Raw genomic sequence first — 7,331 nt, 5'->3', positions numbered from 1 at the left:
GAGATGAGGCCAGAAAACCACAGGGCGTGATGGCCTGGTGCCTCTTCCAGCAAAGCTCTTCCTCTATCCAACTGTGAGTCACATTTGTGTTTGGTGTGATCTCAAAATGGTTTATGGCCCAAAGCTGAAGATCAAAGACCTTAAGGGAAAGGCTTCATGGGTATTTACACGAATTAATAGTATTAGCAGATCTGTCCTTGGTCTGAAGCATCTGCAAGAGTTGACTCTGCTGAGCCATCAGACCACGTGCACACCCACACCCATTGTGTATCTAGTCTGAAACATTGAAAGAAGTGTTCATTCAAAAGCACAACAAAACATTGCACATTCAGTATTTTTGTTTAAGTGTTTATTTGAGTATTTTATGGAACCTATGTTCTCATTGCTCAATGGATACTCTTCATCTTTCATGTTCAGCCCGTAGGCTCGATAAAAATAAACTGATCCAAGTTGTAGAAGAAAGAGATTTGGGTCATCCAGGCTGCAGCCAATCCCACACCACCTTCCCATGGTGAGTAGTCAGGAACCATTTAGAATGCTTTCGGTTGAATGCACTGTAAAAGATAAAACAATGGAACTTCACAGTATAGGCCAGGAGGCCACATAAGCAGCAAAGAACACTTCTTCTTTCCATAAGAAAGTATAACACAAAAGGATTTAATCAACAAGAATTTATTGTCCCACATAATAAGAAATCTGAAGGTGGCTCTCACACTGCTCAGTACTGGAGTTCTGGGGTGTCATCAAAGCCCTAGGCTCTTTCTATCTTTTTGAGAGATGATCCTCAGGATATCGACTTTGTCTTTTGTGCTTGGTTCTTGGGTTACTTTAGCCACTAAACAGTGACAATGGCTGCTGGCCTTGCCTCTGGACAACAACCTCTAAGCCAAGAGGTTATTTGTTCTTCAGTAACCTTTCTCAAGTGCAGGGAGATGCTTCATAAAAAGCTGCAGGTGTCTTTCTCTACAACTTGGCCAAAATTATAGAACATATTTGTGTCAAGGCAATTATAGTTGAGAGAAAAGGGGCCAAGATAAGAATGAACCAAAATTCAGTCCTGAAGCATATGCATGTAAGGTGGATGGAGAATACCCAATAGGAATCAGGGTTCTGTTACCAAGCAACAGCAGTGATAACCAAACACCAGGAAGCTTTAGCAGTGGCCCTGGGGAAAGGACACATCTGATCTTCAGGGTCTCTCCTATTTCCAGATACACAGGAAGCAAAGCATCACGAGGCTAACCCTTCCACTACAAATGACTGACTATGATGTCCCTTGTACAAGAGAAACTGAGGAGGTATGTGTTGAGGAGCCTATGTAGCTATCCTGTGAGTCTGAGGGAGAGCTTGCCTATGAATAACTCAATACCAAAGAAAAAAGCCAAAACATCTGGAGAGAAAATCAGGAGTCCTTATAGTAGCACCATTTGCAGCCGGCACAGAGATGCTCATGAAGACAGCCCCACCCCTGAGCTATTTGGTTACAGAAGACAAGAAAGTATCTTTTTTGTTTGACCCATTTTGGGTTTAATTTATTAGAACAGAAGGAATCGTAATGTAAACAAACAGCATAAATATCACCGAAAAAAGTAGCAGGTCAATTTCACTGACCTTGTGACCCAGCACTTGGTTAACTAAACGCTACTGAGTACATTTGATCAACCAGCTCCACAATACTTTTGCCATCCCCTGACCTTTGCAGGTTAAAGCTCTTGGAGCAACTCCCATCTTCCCCATAGCCCATGAAAAACTTTCAGTTGATCACTGAGATCATTGAGACTCTTGTGGATGAGAGATGAGAATAAAAAGGGGCTAAAAAGCTCAATGAGTGAGCAACAATGCCCCAGCTGCCAATGGATAAGGAGGACTATTACTACATAGACAGAAGTCCAGCACTTCTTTTACCTCAAAGGTTCACAGACTCCTTTCCCACATGAGCCAAAGATGCCAGTGCTCATGCAGGATGTTAGAGAAGCTGGGCTCAGAAAGAATAGAAGGGAACAGGTGCTTAGAGTCGCCCTCAAAGGACTCATCAGAGCCCAGATACGTTTGAGCCCTGCTATATTCTTTGGCACTTTTCTCCAAGAGGGATCCAAGAGAACTCCATAAATGGAGCCAGCCATTAACCTTCAATGCACCCCGGGGAAGTTCACAGAGTGGAGCAAAACAAAGCATGTCCGACGAGGCCAAAGTTTTCTTGCTGAATACAAACCACAGAGGGGACTACATCGGAGAAGTAGATGCTGAAAAGACACACCAAGAATGAAAGGGTATGGTGAAGGAGGAACAGTCAGACAAGGGAAAGGTGCAGGCAGAAGACAAGCAAGAAAGATCGAGTTCCCTTTGTAAATACGTCACTGTAGTGTTGAAGACTCCAAGTCATAAAAGTACACAAGAAGTTCTAACTTCAGCCTAAACATTTTCAGTAAAGAAAAAGAGAGAGGGGTGCAATCCTGTCGTGAAACTGCTAAATTGCCAAGAACAATCTTTCCACAGGGCAATGTGCCTTTAGAACATCACGTATACACATTCTCAGATCCTATTAGGTTGATGACTTGGTGGATCCGAGTAAAGAAAAAGGCAAAGTGGATGCAGAGAGCATCATGACTTGATATAAAGTGTCCCCCAAAAGACTCATGTGTCAAAGGCTTGGTCCCCAGCTGGTGAAGCCAATCATTGAGCAGGCTTTATATTGAGAGGGTTCTGACCTAATCAGGGATTCATTGGCCAGTTCGTAATGAAGTATTTGAAGGTGGAGGATACTGTTGAAGATGAAGGTGAAGTCATTGAGGGCATATTCTGGGGGTAATAGTGAGTCCCTGACCTGTCTCTGCCTTAACCCCCACTCTCTCCTTCCTATCCATGCTGAGGCAAGCAGCTTCCCTCTACCATTTGTACTGTGATGTTTGACCTCATCACAGATCCCAGATATGGCTGTGTACTTTATCATAACAAACCAGAGAGGGAAAAGAAAGTTTGGAAATGATGAGTACCACCTGGGCCTCCTGATAAAATCAGACAAGAGTTGCCATGCTTTGCCTTTTCAACACAAAATGCAGTTCTTTCCAGATGTAGAAATTATTTCACTTGGTTCATTTTGTTTACTTAATCAAGTTCTAAATTTATGGAGGAAAGGTATTTCTATGTAGCCCAGGATGGCCTTGAAATCACTATCCTTTTGCCTCAGCCTCTGAGTGCTTGAATTGCAGGTATGCACTATCACACTCACTGCATTTTAATAGTTTATCCTACAAAGAATTTTTGATGTTGGAAGAAAAAGAAGAAAGTTTTAGGAATACATGTCAACTTTTTAAAATTGTTACAATTTTGCAAGTGAGGGAGTTTTTTAGAATAAGAGTTTGCATTCTACCTTAGGTTACTTCAACAGAGCAGACTGGCCAAAGTCACTCCCCAGATAATATCTTTTCCTTAGGGGAAAAATAAAGGACTACTGTAGAATCCTAAATTATTTTTACTATCTCTATAGATAAGGTTAATGTGTTGAAATGGGAAAATTTAAAGACAAAAAAATATGTAGCTAGAGTTTTCCTGCCTTGCCCACAGTCAGGACAAATCTCTATCACCCGCCAGTCCCACAGCCACTCAGACCCGTCCAAGTAAACACAGAGACTTACATTGCTTACAAACTGTATGGCCATGGCAGGCTTCTTGCTAACTGTTCTTATAGCTTAAATTATTCCATTTCCATAAATCTATACCTTGCCACATGGCTCATGGCTTACCGGCATCTTCACATGCTGCTTGTCATGGTGGCGGCTGGCAGTCTCCTTCAGCCTTCCTGTTATTTCTTTTCTCCTCTCTGTTAGTCCCGCCTATACTTCCTGCCTAGCCAATCAGTGTTTTATTTATTGACCAATCAGAGCAATTTGACATACAGACCATCCCACAGCAAAAATAAGGAGAGTCTGTCATAGTGGCACATGCTGCAACCCCAGAAACCTAAAGGTAGAAGCAATGTTGAGAGAGTGTGGCCAGCCTAGGCTATAGATTTATAACCTACCTCAAAAAGAAATGAGGGCGGGGTGACTTTGTCAACTGGATTCTAGGGTCTTTAACCTTCATGCAAAGAAAATGTCACCACCTTGTCAGCTTAGGATCACCATGTATTTCATATTCTAGTAACTTCCATTTGAGTGCAATAGAAAGAACTAGGCTGGGCAAGTAATGGCTCATCCCTTTAATCCCAGCACTCAGGAGCCAGAGGCAGGTGGGTATCTGAGTTTGAGACCAACCTGGTTTATACAGCAAGTTCCATACCAGTCAGGGCTACATAGGGAGACCCTATTTAATTAAAAGAGGAGGAAGAGGAGAAATGAAAGAAAACCACTTGACTTATGTTGATATATATACATATATATATGATGTGTATGTGCATATATACATACATACATCATACCTACTCTTGGTCCCTGATGGATTTTCTTCAAACTTCATGGTTGAACAGACACTGGGGTTGGTTATTGATTCTATGTACTCCTCCTCTGTGTCTCCAAGGCTCCCATTCCTATTATCATAATAAATAAGAAGGGATGGGTTGGGGCACACAGCTCTTTAGCTTGGCTTGTGCTATGCTCCACAGACAGAAATCCATGGAGTCAAAAGCTCATACTAGAAGATCCCGTAGACTTTCCCAACTCAAGCCCTACCTGAAGGGGATGAGAGCAGGGCTGGACTGGACAGCTGGCAAAGCCTTCCCACCTCCCCTCTCTGCATCCGGGAAAACAAGGGATGTCACCAAATTAAATTATTTGTTTAGTCATTTTAATCTTATTTGTTACAAAGTACTATTGAGAATGGTCTGAGAAGTTGAAACAGGGTAAAAGATACTAAAAAAAAGGTATTTGTTAAATATCTCTGAAGTTACCCTTTTCTCCCACTTGACAGAAACAAAAAAGCCCACATTCTTAAACTTACATTGCTACACAGCATAAAGAACATGACTTTTTTTTTTTTTAATCTGTTTCCATACTGTTCAACCACTTGGAAATGGAGTCTTAGAAATGCTAATTTGACCACAAAGTTTAAACCATCCATAGAAGGAAATGATCAAATACATTTAGGAAGAGCAGGAAGAATGGTTCTAACATAACCAAGGGTGCTGGAACCTTGGTGTCTGTGGACGTCCCGGAGACTAGAAAGGCATTCTTTGGCTACATCTACAACGGTGTTTCCAGGGATGTCTAACTAAAGGAGTGAGACCCCTCTTAAATATGGGCTGGGGACCCAGGCAGAATAAAAGATGGGGAGAAGGAGTGCAGATGCTCCTTGGCTACCTCCACACTCCAAACCCTGGTTGCCATGGTGAGCTGCCCTGCTGCACAACTCTCTCCCCTGAAATCACCTTCCATCCTTTTGTAGTTTTCCTCTGGCCTTTTGTCACAGCAAGGAAAAATTTACACACATAGTACACACTCCGATACTTAAGTATATGATTTACACTTGGAATGATTTTTACATGTATGAACTGGTATAAAATGAGCAAATAGTTTGATAGAGGTGCGAATGCGTATGATGTTATTTCGACTAATGAAGAATAACCATGATGTAATTATTATTACCTTATTCAGTTTTATTCCTCACAGTTTGGGAGGAAAGGTTCCCAAGGCTAAAGTGTCAAATGATGTCTGGTGAGGGCTATTTTTTCTGTTTCTTACTGCTCCATCTTCCAGGAGGATGAATGCCATCCCTTCATGTGGTAGAAGTGGGGAGAGGAGAAAAGGACAAACTCTCCATTAAACTTTAAAAATATTTTTTAGATTTATTTCTTTTACTTTGTATGTCTGAGTGATTTCCCTGCATGTATGTGTGTGTGTGTGTCACATGTGTGACAGGTACCTTCAGAGATCAGAAGAGGATATTGGATCCCTTGGTGCTAGAGATATAGATGGTTATGACACACCAAGTAGGTTCTAGGAATCTTGATCCTGAATCTTCTGCAAGAGTACCAAGTTAAGAGTACCAAGTACTCTTGACCACAGAACCAGCCCATTAATTTTTTAGACACACACCTCTCATGGGCCATCTTGACTCACTGCCCCAAGGCCACACCTCTCAATACTCCATGGTTCATTTCAATATGAATTTTTGGAGAGAGCAAAACCATTCAAAACTCAGCAGCTATCACTGTGGTTAAAAATAAAACCAGAAGTACCCTCACTTCCCTTGTGAGAATAAATAACAGATGGATTCGAGCTCAATGTAAACTGTCAAGACTGTGTCAGGAGAAAAGAGGAGAGAGTGTGTGTGTAGGCATCGAGAAGGGAAGCATTTCTGGTGATGATAGGATGCTACACTGAGGAAACTGGACGGGTTTTATCATGCACAATATCGAAACACTCGGTGATGAATGACAAGTAACATTAAAAAGATGTTGAAGGAGAGGGATGGTATGTCACATGTGTGAGAGTGTGCGGGGAGTCCAGAAAAACGTAATGAGGCCTGGAGAGATGGGTCAGCAGTTAGGAGCACCTAGTGCTCCTACAGAGTGACCCCAGTTCGGCTCCCAGCACCCAGGTCCAGCAGCTCAGAAATCCCTGAACTCAGGGATCCAATGCCCTCTTCGTGGCCACTCTCACACATGTGACATACCATCCCCTCCCTCAAACCTCCGCTACACACACACACACACACACCACACACACACACACACACACACAAACCCACAAATGAAAAATAGAAATAAATCTTCACAAAAGTGGCAGCTTGGGGGAAAAAGGAATGCCTATCAAAACCACAGACATAAAAGCAACCACAATTTTTTAATGATGAGGATTTTGATTGCATATAGCAAAAAAAGAAAAAAAATTCAAATGTTCAGCAAAAAAAAAAAAAAAAAATGAAAAGATACTTACCCTCACTGGTAATGAGAAAACAACACACATGCAGTCTGTATGTCATATGATTCTCTCACTACCCAATCCTCAGTGGTTAATGTGACGTTAGTGTGACAGCAATGTTGGGCAATGGCTGTTGTCCCATGCTGTGGGAAGATACAGTGAGGATTAATTTTGTCTGCAGAAATTTTGACACATGAACACAAATGCACTTATACAGTATGGGATCTTTCTAAAAGGGGATGAGAGTGGAACATAAACCATTGCATCCCCTGTCTGTAAAGAAGTGGGTGGTAGCATAAATCATGGACACCCAGGAATGTGTACAGCCAATGGCTGCTGTTGTGGAAGGAGTCGTGGAACACAGCTGGCCTGAGTACTGATGTTGACTCGGCTTTCTCCAGGCCTGGCTGTCTAAGAAGCAGCGAAGCAGGGCAAAGTCTTCCCTCATGAAGTTCAGTTCTAGTGTCAATGACT

This window comes from Peromyscus leucopus, unplaced genomic scaffold, assembly GCF_004664715.2.
Source record: "Peromyscus leucopus breed LL Stock unplaced genomic scaffold, UCI_PerLeu_2.1 scaffold_244, whole genome shotgun sequence".
In the NCBI taxonomy this organism is placed as follows: Eukaryota; Metazoa; Chordata; class Mammalia; order Rodentia; family Cricetidae; genus Peromyscus; species Peromyscus leucopus.
Note: the sequence above shows the minus strand (reverse complement) of the source record.